This window comes from Macrobrachium nipponense, chromosome 1 (genome assembly GCF_015104395.2).
Source record: "Macrobrachium nipponense isolate FS-2020 chromosome 1, ASM1510439v2, whole genome shotgun sequence".
NCBI lineage: Eukaryota > Metazoa > Arthropoda > Malacostraca > Decapoda > Palaemonidae > Macrobrachium > Macrobrachium nipponense.
The window spans coordinates 34,006,294-34,023,296 of NC_087200.1; the positions used below are offsets into that span (position 1 = coordinate 34,006,294).

The 17,003-nt window shown below is 40.7% G+C and overlaps 2 non-coding genes across 2 annotated transcripts; both read right to left on the bottom strand.

Annotated features, from left to right (window-relative positions):
* Positions 1-1,057: 1,057 nt before the first annotated feature.
* Positions 1,058-1,250, bottom strand: LOC135220382 (U2 spliceosomal RNA). Its single transcript, XR_010315690.1, has one exon. It is a non-coding gene; the product is annotated as a U2 spliceosomal RNA (small nuclear RNA).
* Positions 1,251-16,559: 15,309 nt separating this feature from the next.
* On the bottom strand, positions 16,560-16,722 carry LOC135220372 (U1 spliceosomal RNA). Its single transcript, XR_010315680.1, has one exon. It is a non-coding gene; the product is annotated as a U1 spliceosomal RNA (small nuclear RNA).
* Positions 16,723-17,003: the final 281 nt, after the last annotated feature.

Genomic DNA, 17,003 nt, shown 5'->3' on the forward strand with positions numbered 1-17,003 from the left:
GATAAATGGGGTAAAAGTGAGATAACAGCATCCAGCAAGTAATTTAGAAGCGATTTTACAAGCACATAGAAGATTTTTAGTCCTTAGCAAGCTCAACTATTATCACAAGGGGTGCATCAGGCCTCTAGCTATCTTCTAAAGTATACTGAAGGGTTATGAAAGTATGCTCACCTCGCAAATTTCACATATTTTGAGCAGCATTTTATTGTACATATACTTATTAACTTCTTTGTTTACCTGAATCACACCGCGGGTGTGGGACCCTGGAAAAAAAAATTGGCCATGTTTCACTGACTCTTAGATTGCTAATGAAGGAAGAACAGCAAACTCTTGCAATGATATTTAATTGAGAGTCCAAGACATTTCCTTCCCTACATTCAGGGTGGAAATGATAATTCGGTTTTTTATATAGATTAAGCCAGCATTGGGCTGGCACGGGTTCTAGTTCTGGGAGAGGTCCATAAAAGCTTTTCTGTGGAATACCCGGAAAGTAATTGATTTACAATTTTAGTAGTATATTGAAATTCATAATGGCACATAAACTACTCAAGAAGTATAATACATTTTTGTACTTACATTTTCTCAGTATCTTATTTATTTAAAATGATTGTTTTGATCTTATTTTTATATACTAGCCTTTAAAGTTATATTTTAAATTGGTTTTAGAACTACATGAGATTAGATTATCAGTAAGTGTGTGGTGGGCTTCATCAAGATTTAAATTATTTATTTTGGTTTTCCTATCAAGTAACGTCGATTAATCAGAGCAGTCACTTATGGTGTTAGAGCTTCCTGTCCAAATAAAAGGCTAAACGAGTTGATCAATATAAATGGAAAGCTACGAATGTCTGTGAATAAATATCCACCAGGTTGCATAGAAAGAAGGAAATGTGGCATTTAAATTTCTTAATAATAAAAAAATAACTAACCAGCATCCAGTCTTACTATTCTTAAATATTTAGCGGCTTTTTTAGGACATAGTTAAGATTATACAAGTTAGTGAGGAGAGATTGATGTTTGATAGTTTATTTTTATATATGAGTATTTTTCTCCCCTGGGGGAGTGGACCGATCCCGGAGGTACTGCAATACCGGGACGATCCGCGGCAAAGGTGGAGCAAGCCCCTAGCACTTCGCCAAGACACAAAAATCAGTTTAATATCGTAGATCCCACATGGGGATCGTATCAGATATTAAGCTGATAAGAACAGATACTACACTTTGATCTTAGCCAAAAGGCCGAGAAGCGATACCAGGCTCCAAAAGGTCTCCAAACCAGCACACACTCACTGCTCAAAGCTAAGGATCGCTAGTGAGGGTAAGAAGGGAGCATCCAATAACACTGTGTATTAAATAACGCAGAATTCCCATGTAATGATAGAGAACTTTTAAATACCTACTAATACGAGACAAATGAAAGTTTTAAATAATCGATTTTAGAACTATGATAAAGTATTATTTTTTTCTCAAATGTGCAGTCCCATGCACCTCAAATAGAACCATTAAAATTGCACTCCTTGAATTTTATGATATCTGATAACAACGATGAAGAGAATAAGCTTACTACAAAAATAATGAAGGTACCAAAGGAAAGCAGAAAATTAAACAGAAAATATGTTATAGCAGTAAATAAATGTTAGGGGACTAAAATTGAGACAAGAAAGCATGCAGCCAATGCCTGGAAAAACTCACATTTCAAACCTTTAAATAAAGTCGTCTTACTAGTGAACAGCTGTTAATATTATTCTAAGAAAATCTGCCCAATTGTAAAGCAATGGACCAAATGTTTGTTTTGCACTGCAAGAGAACATTTAGACCTCAATACCAGTTTGTTTTGTCATAATGTGGTTAATCCTGTCATAATTAATTTGGTCATATGGATTGTACTTCTGGTTTAAAATTTGTCCGTATATACAAAGGTCTGTTTGATTATCATATATATATATATATATATATATATATATATATATATATATATATATATATATATATAGGAGCGCTTACAGTTCAGTTGACCACGGGTTTCGTCTGCTATGGAATCGGCGGAGCAATACAAACAAGATGGCGGACGCTTTGTTTTGGCGCCCGGTTTAAAAACCCCGAAACCTATAAAAACGATAATGGGGGACACTTTTGGGAACCGGGGTTTTTGGGTGGGGGAGTACATGCGAGTAAATGAAAACGGTGCTGGGGGAGCCATTGGGAAACCGGGGTTTTTGGGGTTTTTGGGTGGGGGGAAACCCAGATGACGACAATGAACACGAAAAACAAACAAAACCCTAGCAGACGAAACCCGTTGCCAACTAAACTGTAGGAGCTCACGTAACAACAAAAATGTAGGAGGTCCCGTCCCCCGTTGTGTTTAGGCTAACCAAACGACGGCAATGAACACTAAAAAACCACGAAACCTAGCAAAAAAAACCAGTGGCCAACTAAACTGTATGAGCTCCCGTTCCAACGAAACTGTAGGAGCTCCTGTTCCAACTAAAACTGTAAGAGCTCCTGTTCCAACTAAACTGTAGGAGCTCCGGTGATCGTAACCAAACGAACCAACCTAACCAAACTTAGGCCGCGTGCCCTTATCTGGGCCGGGGGGCGAAGCCCCCCAGTATAGTATATTAAGTGATTGGGTACCTAACCAAAGGAACCAACCTAAACCATAGTTAGTCTCCACGTCCTTACCTGGCCGGGGCGCTCGCCCCCCTGGACCCCCCCAGTATAGTATATTAACAGTGATTGCTACCTGACCAAAGGAACCGACCTAACCAAACTAAGTCTGCATGTCCTTACCTGGCCGGGGGGCTTCGCCCCCCTGGACCCCCCTGTGTAGTAAGTTAACAATTATAAATATCTAACCAATATAACTTGTCCATAAATATGGCTGGCACCCGTATATCCTTACTGATAACTAAACAAAATGAATATTTCCGAGAATACATTGGTTAAAGTCAAGGCCACGTTGTTTGCTCGAACACATGGACTGCGTTCGAAACACGTGGACTTCTAGCGAACGTGAATGTTCGGATGTGTTGAGCGTGCCTGACTTCAGCAAAGCGGAAATAACATGGTGTGCTTAATTTTGGCAAAATAATTAAAATAACGTGCATGATAACCTTACCTTGGAGATGTGCTAGTCGTCCAGAAATATAGAACTTAATAAGAGAAATCCCGAGTCGTTCAAATCCTTATCTTCTGGGTAGAGGATTTTTTTTTTTCTTTCTTGGCGGGACGGTTTGTTTTCCGAGATGACTGAACAAGGGAATTTGTTTCTTTCAACAAATAACTAACTAGGGATCGTTCGTCTTGACACAAAACCTGTATATGTCTTCCAGCGTGACGGGAACGGCGGCAGCGAACGCCACGTGCGCGGAACACGACAAATTCTCGGCAGAAGAAGACATGGTAGTTATGATGAAGCACTGAACTGGCTGAGAAGCAGGAACAGACTGAAAGGTCGAGGAAGGTCGGGCAAGGTCCGTTCCAGGTACTGTTATCCTAGCGGATAACTAGTACCTGGAAAATATGTATCGAAGAATGTAAAAAAATGTAGGTCATACAGATGAGTTGGGCAAGGAAAGAAATATCGAATAATGAGGAAAAAATGTATCTCCTACAGATTATGTTGGCACGGGTAAAACTATCGTGGGCAAGAGTCAAAATATCGAATAATGAAAAAAAAATGGAACTCCTGCAAATTAGTTGGGCAAGCATGGGAAAAAAAATAGAATAACGAAGGGAAAAAAATGGAGCTCTTACATTCAGTTGGGCATGGGTGAAAATATAGAATACTGTAAATTAAATTGGAGGTCCTAAAGATTAGTTGGGCAAGATTAAAAATATCGAAGAGAATCGGCTTTCATGTTGATGCATGTTCGGGTTCGGTCCTGTGGGTTGGGTTCGGGTTTGGTCGGCTGGGGTCGGGTTTGGTAGGCTGCGGGTCATCTGCGAGAACTACTTACCTTGGCGGAGGGATTACGGACCGGGCAAAATGGTGTTACACGGTCCGGTCAACTGAACTGTAATCTACCCTATTACTATATATATATTATATATATATATATATATATATATATATATATATATATATATATATATATATGCAATATAAAAACACTGTATCGTGCTTCTGAGAAATCAATAGAGGGATCCACAGTAATATCCTTGCTTATCGAGATATAATATATTTATACAAAGCTTAAAGCTTTCGTCCATCCTCCTGTGGACTTGATCAAGTCCACAGGAGGATGGACGAAAGCTTTAAGCTTTGTATAAATATATTATATCTCGATAAACAAGGATATTACTGTGGATCCCTCTATTGGTTATATATATATATATATATATATATATATATATATATATATATATTATATATATATATATATATCTATATATATATATATATTATAAATACACCCAAATTAAAATGAATGACATTATAAGTCTTGTAATCAAATTCACAATAAAACAGCCATGTGATATATAAGAAAATATAAGAATACATTAAAAGATGGCTAATTAAAATAATTGAGTAAGTAAAATAAAATAAAATCAAAATACAAATTTAAGTCTAAAACGGATAGTACAGAGGAACAATAATTAAACCAAGTCAATATGCAAAACAGTAAAACGCAGACTAAAAACACAAAAGTGAGGTTAAAGCCACATTTCTGACCAAAGAAGGCTTCATCTTGACAGAATATAAAACTTCCAATATGTCGAGGTCTGTAGCAAACTGCGCAGAGTTTAAACAGAAAAATCAACAATATGTAAAGGGTAACCAGTCCCCTTGCTCTGTTCTTTAGTTGCACTATAACTACTGAGATTTAGCGCCTTTGTCCCGGTGTTTTTCTGGAATAACTTTTTTTCTGTGCATTCGACAAAGAAATTACTTAGCCATAGTATACTTTACATCCCTATCTAATTTTCGGCAGTATTCTTTATTACTTATATAGAAAAAAGTATATTCATAGGAGTAAAATAAAGCAGTTGTGCAAGGATTATTGGTTGTATTTCAATGTTGCCTGAGGCTGAGACTTTTTCATGAATAGCCAATAATCCATCGAGGATGGTTATGGGCTGCTCTACGAGCAAGAGCCTGTGCCAGCACAAGGCTGACTTAATCTTCAACAACAACAACTCTGAGTTTGCTGGCGATGTCTACAAGAAGTCGGTGTTATACTCTTATAATTACCAGAGTCGTGCAACTTTCGTAATACAGAAAACAGTAAAAAATTATGTAGGGATTAAGATACATTATTCCGGAAAAACACAGGGTCACCGTCAGTGACTCTCATAGTAGGCCTTGAAAGATAACTGCCTGTACAAAATTACCTACCAAGGTCATGTCGACGTGTTCCTTACAATTGTGAGCTTGCTTGGCACGGTTGCCAACATAGTTGGTACTTATGAGTGGGCAATTAAAGTACATTTGGTACAACTTTCATGAAAAAATCTGATGTTCTGACACTATTCTAAGTGATACATATCCAAACAGCCAAACCAGTAGTCCAGTACAGCAATCTATTTCAAGCAAATTTCCATATATACATACTACATACATACATAAATACATACACACACACAAACACACACACACACACACACACACACACACACAACACACCACACACACACACACACACAATATATATATATATATATTATATATATATATAATATATATATATATATATATATGGGATAAAGTAAATCAAGACGGGCAACAAGGAGGCCATTATCAAGTCCAGTTTATAAGGGGAAGGTTAAATGATAAATGGAAATAAAAAAAACAGCAAAAGAAAACTTAACAGTTCCTCAAAGATGCTGACATAAACGGCACTTGAAAGTGGATAAACTGAAAGACATAGGGAATGCAGTAGAAATTTTGCAGGAAAATAGGACACTGTATTACCCGTGCATCCTTATATTGACACTTTTTTATAATTACTAACCTATTTTGCTGCTTAATGTTTATCATAGCAGAGTAATAATCTTACAACCAAGCGCTTTACAATCAACTGGGAATAATTGGTGTATACTGGCCCTATTGTTTGACCCTTGGAACCCAGCTGGTGATTTTATGGCTAGCATAATTTTGGCAAGGAGTAGACGATTTTAATGGGTTTCTTGCCCAATTTTTCATAATAAAGGAGTTGTAAATTGTCTCTAGTTACTGATTTGCTATGCTAGTGTCTAATTACTGTATTTCTTCAAATTACAGAACACAGATCTCCAGAGTAGAGTAAGCAAAGCTGAAGTTTGGATGTTAGGGTTTATGGCAGCGCATGGGACACCATTTAAACAAGAAGACCATTTGGTACAAGTAGTCAAGCTGTTTTCAGACAGTGAAATACCAAAAAAGATGACCTTAGAAGACTAAAGCAGTATTTGCGATAAGAGATAAAATTACACAGGAGGAATGTGGGGAAGTAGCCAAAATATCCAGTGAAAACTTTTTCTCATTGCTTATTGATGGAAACACCGATATATCTGTGTCCCAAGTCCTTGCAGTAATGGAAAATTTTTTTTTTATCAAAGAAAAGGAAAAGTGACCAATGCATTACTTGACACTGTTAAGGTAGAGGATGCGACTGGTGAAGGTTTCTTATAAAGTTGTAAAAGAGATGCTTACAGGAACAAGGATATCCCTCTCCATAATATAATAGGATTTGCAAGTGACAACTGTTCAAATGCTTGGCAAAAACAAACGATTACAGGCATTTTTAAGAGATGTGCCATCAGTGTTTATATTAGGATGTACATGTCGTTCATTTTCCCTGTGTGCAAGCCATGCTTGTTCTGCATTACCTGCATTTTTAGAGTAGTTTTTAAGAGACATTTGCTGCTACTTTGCTCTGGGTGGCAAGCATCAATATCAATTTCAGCTAATTCAAGATGTTGTGCAGAATCCAAAGCATTGAATGTTGAAGCTCACTCAAACGAGGTGGTTATCAAGTGGACAATTTGACGGAGCCGTAGAAATACACAAAATGATGAGAACCGGGGAACTCAGCATGTGCTTCTTTTTTTGTATTATGTTTTAGGCAAAGTAGATAAATAAGATGAACATTGAATTACAGTCCGAGTATTTTAGGCTCACCACCCTGTACACTACTATTGCTGATGAATACAAAAGCCTTCTAAGCATGTTCATTCGAAAAGTTGTTCTCTCCAAAACTCTTGCTACCATTGGTCCTTGTGACAAATCACTCTACAAGAAGCTTGAGGTCATTAATTTGGGTGGGTGATGTCAAACACTGCAATTGAGAGAGCCACGACTGAGCAAGGAAGCAAAAAAAAGGTTTCTGTTAGACTTAGAAATTTCTCATGGAACTCTATAGTCAAATTAAAAAAATAGATTTTCCCTTGAAGGAAATTGTGTACTTGTAAATCTGAAAGTTATCAAACCCAAAGCACTGAATCCTCGAAGAAGTGTTAAGTCAATTGTTAATGTTGCAGTGTGTTTTCCAACTCTAGTCAGCGAAGAAGACTATTGCTAGATCACTGGGATATTTTACTTCATGCAAAAGAAAGCTTAAAAGTTTGTGCCACAATGCAACCTCATTCTGGCAAGAAATACTGGCTGTCAAACGTGATTTCCAAATTAATGTGTGGCCTTCTATCCTTACCCCATTCTTCTGCTTGTGTCAAAAGGTTTTTTTTCTCTAATTAACATCATTAAAACAAAACAAGCGAACAGACACAGGCAAGCACAGTTGCAGACCGACTACTTCCTAAGCAAGCTATTTCTCATAACGAAGTAACCTGTTATAGCTGGGAACCTTCCTTTGTGCTCATCAATGATGTAAAAACTGGCAAGTGTCATAAACGTTATCTAGAGAGAATTAGCTGCAGAGGGTGAACAAGTAACATTATATTCCTGCGAGCTGGATAATGATCCAGATGAACCCTTCAATTACCTTCTGTAACTTCATATATCAGAAATATAGGTGAGAAACCTTGAGATGTGTTTTAGTCAGCTTGAATAAATGTTGAGAATGTTTGTTGGGATATAGGTTATCAAAGGCACCAGAATAAGAATGTTTTAAGAGTTATGCAGATTTATATGGGACAGGCAATGCGCAAAGCATGGAGGACATTCATTTAAGCCATTCTTACAGGAATTGAGGTGTTGGATAATCAAGATATAGGTGTTCTTACAGTTACATTAGATCTAAACTCAAACAAGACCTTCGTGAGGGTTTTGTTGGGACAAAAATTATTTACGTGTGATGCCAATCTTCCATTCTAAGGAAAATTATGTGGAATATAGGTCATGGTTATATAACAAAGCTGAAGGGAATTACTCTGAAATATTTACTAAACATGGTTTTTAAGTATACAGTTGTTAATGATCAATATTTTAAACAGTATTTCTGTATCATATTTGAGAAACATGGCATACATGTTGCCAGCAACATCTACAATCTCGAGTATCAGGTCCAATATTGAAATTGTAAGGACGACATTCAGGCGAATGTTCGCCCTTTCATTGTGAAATCTGTATATCCATATGTTGTCTCTTTTCTTCCAGGAACTGAAATGTCGAGCATTTTACGCCATTTCTTTTAATGTATATATGTCGAGAATCCGTTCTCTCTAGGTAATATTATTCATGTATTTTCGTCTGTTAAGAAATACACTCACAACGGGGACCCTGCCCCTTTTTGTTTATGTTTGATCATGCGTGCATGACGGAAACTATACTTCCACCCACACATGGCATTAAGTACAGCCTCATTTGCTGAATAAAACTGATTCGCTCGCTCTCCTCATCTCACTCAGTCCTCACAATTGGTGACCCATGAGTAGGTGACCAAACGGTTTTGGCTTTGCCATTAAGGGACTAATTACCACCGCTTACCTTCAGAGAATCTTTAACTGACCCATAAAACGCCTAGTTTAGGTTCTCTGGTACTCCTCAACGGCAGTAGCGGACTCACAATGGCATTTCTTCACAGAAGTATTTTGGCATTCGGTCTTACGGTTTGGCCCGACATTCATGACATCTCGTCGACCAAAAAAGTGAGTCTGACAAGATAATGGAGAGTACAGCGCACTTACTCAACTCTTCTGTGTCCGCCTCAACCCCACAATCTGCAAAATGATCCTTCTTCATGCTCGAGTCCTCCTAGATGCCCGTGCCCGCACCCAGGACTACAGCACCGTCGGAGCCCCACCACGTCAATCTACCGCCCTTCTGCGGTGAGGATGTCGCAACATGGCTGCAACAGGCAGAAATACAATTTCAGATCCACGGCATCACCTGGGACTGCACCAAGGTTGACCTCATCGCTGGGATCCTCTCAGAGATTGCCTTCAAATGCCTCTTCCCCATGGAAGCACAGCCCTCCTGGGGAGCTGCCCTACGAATGCCTGAAGAGGGAGCTATACCAGGTCTTCTCCCTCCCAGCTCCCCACCAAGCCGCCCAAATTTTCAACCTCGTGGTCAACCCCATGACCACCTCGGATCCCAGGCTGGCCTGGCACAAGCTCCAGAACCTGGTCCTCCTGCAAGAGGCAGACCAACAAGGACAAAGGTGGGTGGTGAGCATCTTCTGTCAACTCTTCCTTCGCCTGCTTACGCCCGATGTCCGAAGCCAGATCTCTAATGTCGAGACCAATGAGATGGAAAGTCTGGTGCAGCGAGCTTTTGCACTGTTTAGCACCACCAAAGCTGCACAACTCTCCTCTCCTCCATCAGCCAACAGCCTACAGCAGGAGGACATGGTTGGTGCAGCATACCAGCGATCACCGAAGCCCCTCACAGACATTGGGGGTGCCGCTTCCCCCTCCAGTTTGGCAGCAAGGCATGGAAGTGTGAGCTCACTTGGAAGTGTGAGCTCACTTGCTCATTCCACCCTTCAAAAAACGACGAAGGCAGTGCCCTAAACAAGCCCCCATGGCAGTGGCAGTAAGTCCCAACCCAGGGGCTTCTATGTCCAGGACAGCATCTCCAGCCTCAGGATGCTGGTTGACACTGGTGCCATGCAGTTGGTGTTCCCTTCATCTGCAGAGGATCGCAGCTATGCAACCAATGACCCAACTGCCCTCATAGCTGGAAACAGGATGCACATACGCACCTACAGCACCTGGGCCAAGACCATCGCATTCCTGGGCCGGACCTACACCTGGCCCTTCGTCCTCGTCGATGTATGGACCCCTCTCCTGGGGGCGGAATCCTCGCCCACCATCGCCTCTTGGTAGACGTGGCCTGCCAGCGCCTTCTCGATACCAAGACCTGCCTCTCCCGCCCACTCACCAGAGAACCAAAGGTGCTCACCATCTGATCCATCCTTCCCCACCACAGATACACCTCCCTTCTCCAGGAGTTTCTGGATGTCTTCCGTCCCGAGATTTGCCAGATGGCTGAGGCCACACCCAAGCACGTTGTCTTCCACCATATTGAGGTCAAGGACCCCCCAACACATGCCAAGTTCCGCCGCCTCCCGCCAAAGCTCCTCCAAAGTCAAAACTCCGTTGAAAGAAATGGAGAAGATGGGGGATCTGTAAAAAGGTAGCGAGTCTGCGGGCGTCCCTCCTCCACATGGTAAAGAAGGCAGACTGTATGTGGAGGCGCTGCGGTGACTACCGGCGCCTGAACCTCGTCACCACACCCGACAGCTACCCCCTGCTAAACATGCAGGACCTCACCGGGCCCCTCCATTGCACCTAGGTCTTCTCCAAGATCAACTTATTAAAGTTGTATTTTCAAGTCCCCGTCCATCCTGATGATATTCTGAAGAAATGCCCTTCGGATCCTTCGTGTTCGCCTTCTCCACTTTCGGCCTGCGGAACGCTAGGGCCACCTTTCAACGACTCATAGAGAGCATCCTCGGTAACTTACCCTTCTGCGTCTGCTACATGTACAATATTCTTTTGTTTTCCAGATCGCCGGAGGAGCGCCTGAACCACGTCAGGGCTGTCCTCAAGCACCTACGAGAGAACGTACTTGTCGTCCATTTTGACAAAGGTGGATTTCCTCAGCCACAAAATTACAGCAGAAATTCGTCCCATGGCATCAAACGTGGCTGCAGTGCAGAAGTTCCCAACACCAATGACTGTTAAGGCCCTCAAAGAATTCATCAGAATGGTGAATTTTTACCAAAAGTTCGTCCCGCACATCATCTGCCCCATGTGCCCTTTGACTGAGGTCCTGAAGGGCAAACCTAAGAAGCTGACATGGTGAAAGGACCAGCACCTCGCCTTCGCCCGAGCCAAGTCTTCCCTCAGCAGGGCCAACAACCTGTCTCACCAGGACCCCGACGCCCCTGACACTCACCACCAATGCCAACAACGTCGCGTGCAGTACCATCCTGGAACAGCTGGTCAATGCAGTCCCCACACCCCTAGCCTTTTTCAGCAAGAAGCTCAAACCTACAAAGACTCGTTACAGCACATTTGACTGCAAGCTCCTTGCCATCTACCAGGCTGTCCGCCACTTCAAATATCTTCTGGAGGGTGTCCCCTTCACCATAAGGACAGACCACCAGCCACTGGTCCACGCCTTCGTCAAGGCGGGCGACGCCTAGTCCGCAAGTGAGCAACGTTATCTCGTGGCTGTCTCTGAGCTCGAGTGCTCCATCAAGTACCTCCCCAGTGGAAGAAATCCCGTAGTCGATGCCACTGAGGGTAGAGATCAACTCCCTTCACCTCAGTGTTGACTACAAAGAGCTAGCCAGCGAGCAAGCCTCCGACCCCAAAGTACCAGTCTACTGGACCACTATCACCTTCCTTCGCTGGGAGGACATCCCTTTGAGCCCCTCCAGGACAATGCTCCTTTGCGATACCAGCACAGGACGCCCTCGTCCCCTGATACCAGCCTCCCATAGGAATCAGGTGTTCGACATCAATCACAGCCTCTCGCACCTGTCGCCCTGCACGAAGAGAAGGCTCCTGACGGAAGTTCGTGTGACACAGCATCAGGAAGAACAATTGGGAGTGAGCCAGAAACTGCATCGCGTGCTTAGTTAGCAAGACCGGAAGGCACACCGAATCGGGAATAGGTTCTTTTCCCCAGCCCAGGCGAATATTCAGACACATCCACGTCGACATTGTTGGGCCTCTTCCTCCATCCGATTGTGCCAGATACCTCCTGACAGTGATTGACCGGTCTACCAGGTGGCCTGAAGCCACCCTAATGTCAGATGCCACTGCAGACGCCTGTGCCAAAGCCCTCCTGACCAGCTGGATCAGCCACTTTGGAGTGCCCGATGACATCATGACGGACGGAGGACCCACCTTCACGTCAGAGCTCTGGTCTTCCCTGGCACGCCTGATGGGGACCGAGCACCACACCACGACATTCTACAATCCAGCAGCCAACAGCATGGTGGAAAGGGTCCACTGCTCCCTCAAGGCTTCCCTAATGGAACACTGTCAGGGCCCTGATTGGAAGGCGCAGCTTCCGTGGGTCCTCCTCGGTCTCCGCACCGCCCCAAGACCCAATGGCGTCCCTTACCCTGACAGTGCCATGGCGAATTCTTCCCCGCCGACAGCGACGATCCTGTTATTCCCCTAGCTAGGTTGCGTGCAACCGCACAGAAGTTTCTTCCTTGCCGAGAGACGTACGTCAACAGGAGAAAGCAGTTCCACCTGCGAGCCCTGGACTCCTGCAAGTTCGTCTTTACAAGGAACAACGCCACCTGCTCGCCCTTGATGAGGCCCTACTGGGGCCCGCACCGAGTAATTCATCGGGAGGAGAAGGCATTCCTCATGTCAGTCGACAGCCACGAGAACAGGGTCTCGATAGATAGCCTCAAGCCTGCCATCATCCCCAATGAAGACGACCCCGCTGAAGACCCTCACAAAACCCCGACGTCAATGCCGCCCAAGGAAAGCATTCAAACCCACCAGGCTCACTACCAGGGGTGGCATCCTGCTTTCTGGCCCTGAAGATGACTAGGGCACACAAGACACCCCTCAACCGAGGGAATCACGAACCCGAGGACTCCTTCAGCTCCCTGCAAGATTCTGTTAAGTTATCCAACGATTCTATGTAATCATTGTTTTTTTGGGGGGAGCATTTGTAAGGACGATATTCGGGTGAACATTCACCCTTCCATTGTAAAAATCTGTATATCCATATGTCGTCTCTTTTCTTCCAGGAACTAAAATGTAGAGCATTTTACGCCTTTTCTTTTGATGTACTGTCGGCCAAAAGAGTTTCATAATTTTTCGTTCACCTGCCTGACGCACGATTCATGCCTTATTTAAAGATTTTTCTTTTCAAAGATGGAAGAAAGTATATGTAATGACGTTAGAAACAGTCACTGATATCTTTAGAACATTATGTTATGTTATTGTGTAAAACTATTTTCCATATAGCAAAATTGACGTGAACGAAACGTCATATCACAACCTTAGACATACATTACCAAATAGATAGGAGACACCTATCACTACTAGTATCGCATAAACATAGTCCTTAAATTATCATTTCAATATTAAGTTGAAGGTAGTTGATCTTTTCCATTTGTTAAATTTTACAGAAAACATTGGAATCTCACAAAATGCTATTAAATTTTAAAAGTAAAAAGAAAAAAAAAACCATATCCTAACAGTGTGAACCAGGCGACCTCACTCTATTGCTTTTGATGTTATGTGCACGGGAATCTAATGTCAGTGTGACATTTATCGGTCTAAGAAACAACCCTCGATGAGCGAGACAATTATTGCACTGCATTCGGTGCAAGTTCCTGTTGGAGAGATATGAAGAAAGCTTAATAAACGGCAAAATTTAGAGCATGGGCCTAGAGGTGAAACACCTCGAAGCACCACAAGAAAGCAAGACAATACAGTAGTGTAAATGTTGCTGAGCAACATTAATTTGTGAATTTTGAATTCTAGTGCCTCGTCACGACATTGCTGAACCAGGAATCATGACTAGCACCACGCTTATGACTGGTGTCTGATGAATACTTTAGATGGAGGGGAAGAGGTTTTTAAATCTACACTTGAAATCTTTGATAGTTGTCTAATGAATAAGCAAACTTATCTTTGATGGATGAGAGATTCAGTTAGCCTTGCTCTTTTTGTTATGTTTTTTATCGGTGGCCAGTGAATACCAAGGATAGGGAGGGAAACGGTTTCAATGATGCATGCATTTTTTTTCTTAAAAAACCTAAAGAATACATTTTATTGGGAGATACTTTATTAACATCGGCCTAATCCTTCTATCACTCCTATACGCCACCATCGCTCTCTTCTCCATCTCAGGTTACTCGATCCAACGAACTCGTATCGCGTGAAAGCATCACTAATGACAAGGGTATTTTAAAATTCCCCGAACCGACAACGGATGCCTTAAAATGGATGTTTATAAAATATTTTCTGTTCAAAGAAACTTTATCTTTCATTCCCCAAAATATGTGCATACACTCGTGTTACACCCTGTAGCCGTCAAAGAGCAACCCTTGATTAAAGCAGTAGGTTTTACTTGGAAAAAAAAAAAAACACATGAAATAGACTTAAACGAGAACGTCACTTTTCATATTTCTTATCCTTTCAGCTACTTATAATATGCTTATGGTAGTATATCTAGGTATACATGTGAAACTAATTTTAATTAATTTCTATTTTGATCAGCTATGAAACCTTTAATGAAAGTGAGCCTTTCTTAATGTATTCGTCAGTTTTGTCTCCCATAGCTTTCCAACGTGTCCAAATGAAACAGGATGATATGCAAGGAATTCGATAAAAAATAAGACTGAATAAATTCTGAGTTAATTAGGTTAAGCAATTATGAAAAGGATAAGAAGAAAGGCGAACATGGCTAATAAAACAAGAATAACGGGAGTAATCAAATAAAGCAGATTATATATATATATATATATATAATATATATATATATATATATATATATATATATATATATATATATATATATATATATATACACACACATATATATATACTATATATAATATATATATATATATTTATATATATATATATAATTAATTCTATATATATATATATATATATATATATATATATATATAAATATTCACGATTTAAATACTCATTAATATTACGTATCCGATAGAAAATAGACCTAGGCTAATCATGTGGGAAAATCAGAAGTCCAATTTAGGCCCACTAAATGTGTCATGCAAATTATTTTATTGATCAAAGGACAAAATTAGTTTAATTAAACATCGTTTTCAAGGAATGTTAACGCCTTGATGTATTATTTATCGGCTGAAGGAGACGAAATGACAACACTCAATTGCAGTACGATACACTGAGTCAAGACTCGAGCGGCAGAAATGGCAACTTCAAAATCTAGAGTTGGGAATAAAATTAGAAATCGTGGACCCATCGGTATATATTTTCTTTACTTTGCAAAATAATTATCTTTAACACGCTGAATAAGTCTACTCAATTCTAATGTAATTTATTTAAAGTATATCACCTTTGAAAGGAAATGTTATTTATTGTTAAGTAAATAATCTGGCACCTGCATATGGCAATATTTCCATAACAAACAATGAATTAAGAAACTTCACCAATTCTTCGTTGGCCACCTGTACATATATCAGGAATCCGTTCCCTCTATGTAATATTATTCATGTATTTTTGTCTGTGAAGAAACAGATTCACAGCGGGAGGGCCTGTCCCTTTTTTATGTTTGTTTGTGCGTGCGTGACGGACACATTTCCGACCACATACCCCCTTATGTAGAGCTGCTCTGCAGAATAAAGTTAGTTCGCTCACTCTCCTTGTCTTAGTCCTCAGAGTTTCAAGAACTCTGTTGGGTAACAGGGTTTTAGAGAGTTAGCTACTTCTTTTTTTAAAGCTTTAAGTTTACCAACCTCTAATGCCTATGTAGAAAGTTTTCAGCCAGGTTTCATTGATCAAATCGAAGTTCAGAAACAAAACAGCTTTTCATCTTCTTAGTAGCATTTAGATGATAAGATCGCATACTATGATAAATAATTCATGTTGTAAAGATTTTCAAGTAACAGATGACATGCTTTAGAGATTTAATGACAGCAGGTATGAAAGGCCAGATGGTAATGCTGTTAACGAGAGTGATGAGGGAGGCGATAATGAAATGGAGGAACTTGCTCCTATTTGAGAAAACATTAAATATTCATTGTTGAAATAGATTGGGTGGTTTTTATTCAGTGAAATTCGGCAAAATTTTGTTTCATGTTTCTTTCTTCTAACTACGTACTTTATAACTTCCAACTTTTTTATATTTTGATAAAAATTTATATTAATTTGCTTTACTCTATACTAAGCTGATATAGTATGTCTAAGAAATGCCTTCTTCCTTTTTCGGTGTTTAATAAGTCAGATAACCGCTTTGGTTCAAAGCTTTTAAAAAAGATCCCATGTATTTTACTTTTTTTTCTTATTAAAATCTGTTAAAGAGACAAGATTTGGTTTTTTTTTTACCTTTGCTTAAAATTGACAATAAACGCCAAAATGTTTGCCAAATTTGGTTACATTTATTGCCAAGAGATGCTAAATTCTTATACTACTTGTGTCAAATGGAACACAAGGCATCTTATAATCCTGATTGAAACTTGTTTTAATCATGGAATTGTTAGAGGGAAAGCGCGAACGCAGTCCCTCACTACCAAAAATTGCGCACCCGAGTTGACCACATTTGGGTCAATCGCAAGGGTCAGCACCACCGGAGTGCAATGGTGAGCCTCACCTTGGGGGAACCACCTTCGTGATCATGGTGTCCCCTGTGCCAGGTAAGTATGCTCCTCCCACCATCATCGCAACACATCACTCAACAGACTGAATACATTCTACGAACAAACAAAGAATAATGGTCAAAACTTCTTAATTTTAAAGCTACAACTAGCAAAGACCTTAAATACACTTTATAATACAGAATGTGTTTGGTGACAAAAATTTAAATTATAAACGAAAATTATTTAGGAAGTAATAATGACAAAAGGTCTGTCTAGATCGGATCAGCAAAGGTTCTTGCTACTGGGAGCTCGGGTATCAAAAAGAACACGCATTATTTGAGCCTCG